We start from the raw sequence: 2,873 nt of genomic DNA, 5'->3' as shown, positions 1-2,873 counted from the left end.
TAAGTCAATTGATACTGTCAACTGTTTGATTACCAACATTCTTCAAAATATCTTCTTTTGTGTTTAAAAAGAAACTCATGCAGGTTAGGAACAACTTAAGAATGAGAAAATTATGTCAGAATATTAATAATTGTATTTATTTTTGGCATGGAGGGGGAGGACTATCCCTTTAATAGTACTGTTAAACTATTCCAGTAACCCTTGGCTGGAAACATGTGAGACTGTACAATCAGATGCCCATCTGTAAAAACAACAACAAACAGAACCGTTTCAACAGCAACCAAGCTTTCATGCATGCCGAAATGAGAAAAATATTGAATTTTGTGCACAGGGCAACGTGACATATATTCCTGTATTACTAAGATTTCCAAAAAAGGGGAGTCATAAAGTGATCCAATGCAGATGTAATGTAACACAGATGTATTGGAATCTATTGTGTCTTCGAGAAGTCGTACTGAGACTTGAACAAATCGTGCATTCTTGCTGCATGAAGCTATATTGATTCAGCAGTGCACTGTATGATTCATAAGCAAATAAATCAAAGGAAAAGCACACTGTATCCCCTCGGTTTTTTCGTGACCCACAAACATTCGTTCTCTGTGTCTCTGTGACCTTAAACTAGCAGAGTGTTTCTTTATATGCCAACACAGAGCAATAGACATGTCAATCAGGTCGCAGTTGCTGGTGGCACCGATGACATCATCCCTGGCTAATCCTGCTTCCTCTCAGCATGTCATTAAGAGCTAGTGGCCAGTGACCCCTCTGTGTCACTATTGACTTTCCACTCTGTGTTCACAGGAAGCTAATTGGCCTGATTCGGTTGAACAGACATGCTATCAGTCCCTTCCTGTTGGACATGTAACTGTACTAGAGATTAAGACCGGATGTTGTGTTCGTTCAAAGGTCTTTGTGGTGACCTGGAGAAAGACAGAATAGTGCAGTTACAGCATCTACTAGAAGAGGCTAATCGGACTATGAACCAGGCAAACCTTGAGCTCTATACATAAATATTCACCAACAGCAGATCATAATGTTGAAGCGTTCATGTGTCACAGTCTCTCTCACAGGAGCTGTGTTTTTTCTTCAGCTTTTATCTTTCGGTCCGTTTCATTCATTACAGTCAACTGTGCGAATTCATTCATGGGTTACCATGGATATGTCTGCCCCAAGGTTGATGATGTCAGGAGTTTGCAGTGGTGCATAAGATGAGACGTGCTGCCACCTGCTGGACAAACTGTGGAATATGCTTAAATAAGGTCAAGCTACAGTTGGAAGTCATTGGAATCAATAATACAACAATGAAACAGGGGAACCTTTGGGACTTATTACAATTTTAAAAATAAAATAATCTATTATATCTATTGTAATCTTCAAACTGTTTGTCACCAAAAATGTTAATGTAGTTGGCGGCAGCTGTGGCCTAATGGTTAGAGAATCTGACTTGTAACCCAAAGTTGGCAGATTTGAGTCTCAGTGCCGGCAGGAGCGCTCTGTTCCTCCCTCAATACCCAAAGCTGAGAAGTGCCCTTGAGCAAGGCACTGAACCCCTAATTGCTCCCCGGGTGCTGGAAGAAATACCTGCCCACTGCAAATATCACAACTTTTTTTTTTTTTTTTTTTTTTGTAACTGTACCTTTAAGGTAATGCTGTCTTCAAGCTGAAACCAGGTAAAATTTTCCTGAAAAAACTGCCCATGATACAATTCATTGTCAGCTACTGTTATATGCAGTTTTTACATTAATGTATTAATTTATAAATTAAAAGAATTGTATTTAATTTAATAAATATATGTATTTATGTATGTATATTCATTTCTAAGTCATGGACATTTTAGTAAAAAGGCTTCGCATAAACAAAAACATGTACAAAAAATGTATGGGTGCACAAAAGTTTTCATTTAAAAAAAAAAATTGAGAGGCAAGGGGGGCATTACAAAAATTTTTCTCTGAATCATGTCCAAAGTTAAATAGCAGATTTTCATAAAGTATTATTCATTGTGAATTATCCACTATGTTACCCTAGTAGAATCATGTAGCAAAGTCATGTAAAACTCGATCTGTAGCAAACTGGACATGCAATGAAGGTTCAAAACTGATGTTCATTGAAAATGATACATGCTTAAGGATACCATGGCCTGCATATCTGTCACCACATGCAAACAACTGCACCGCAAACATGCCATAAATCATCTGCAAATTACTTGAGCATGTTTGTGGAGCCTTTAGCATTTGGTATAGTATTCTATCGTTTCCTTTCTAGATAAGTTCACTGATTTCTTAGAGTCCCAACAGGACCCCTTTTGCTTAGGGGCCTCTAAACACCATCACAGCTTGCAAGTTCAGTGAGAAAACAGCAGTATTCAATTTCAGCTGATCACATTCATTTGGGGGGAAATGGAATGGCATGTAACTGGAGTAATATGTTTGTTCCTATTTGATATGTTAATTTCCTTTTTAAATGACACTGATCTCCTCGGAGTGGAAAGGAGCATTCCCAGTGAATCATTCCTTATGTTTTAAGTGTCCGGGTTTGTCATATAAACTTCAAAATAACCCAATATTATGTATCCTTAGAATATCATACAAATACACCAATTATAGAGTATAACATACCCCTAGAATAATCCTTGTTATAGCATATTATATATATTTTTATAGAAAATATAAAGTATTTATAGAGGATTATATGTCTCTCTCTCTCTCTCTCTCTCTCTCTCTCTCTCTCTCTCTCTCTCTCTCTCTCTCTCTATATATATATATATAAATATTATTCTAAATATATATCACATTATATTGTATTCTATATAGCACTGAAATGTCAGTTAGTGCATGTGAGTTTCATGTGAGTTAATCAGTGTCTAATTGAGATTTTCT

Source organism: Carassius gibelio, chromosome A25 (assembly GCF_023724105.1).
Source record: "Carassius gibelio isolate Cgi1373 ecotype wild population from Czech Republic chromosome A25, carGib1.2-hapl.c, whole genome shotgun sequence".
NCBI lineage: Eukaryota > Metazoa > Chordata > Actinopteri > Cypriniformes > Cyprinidae > Carassius > Carassius gibelio.
Note: the sequence above shows the minus strand (reverse complement) of the source record.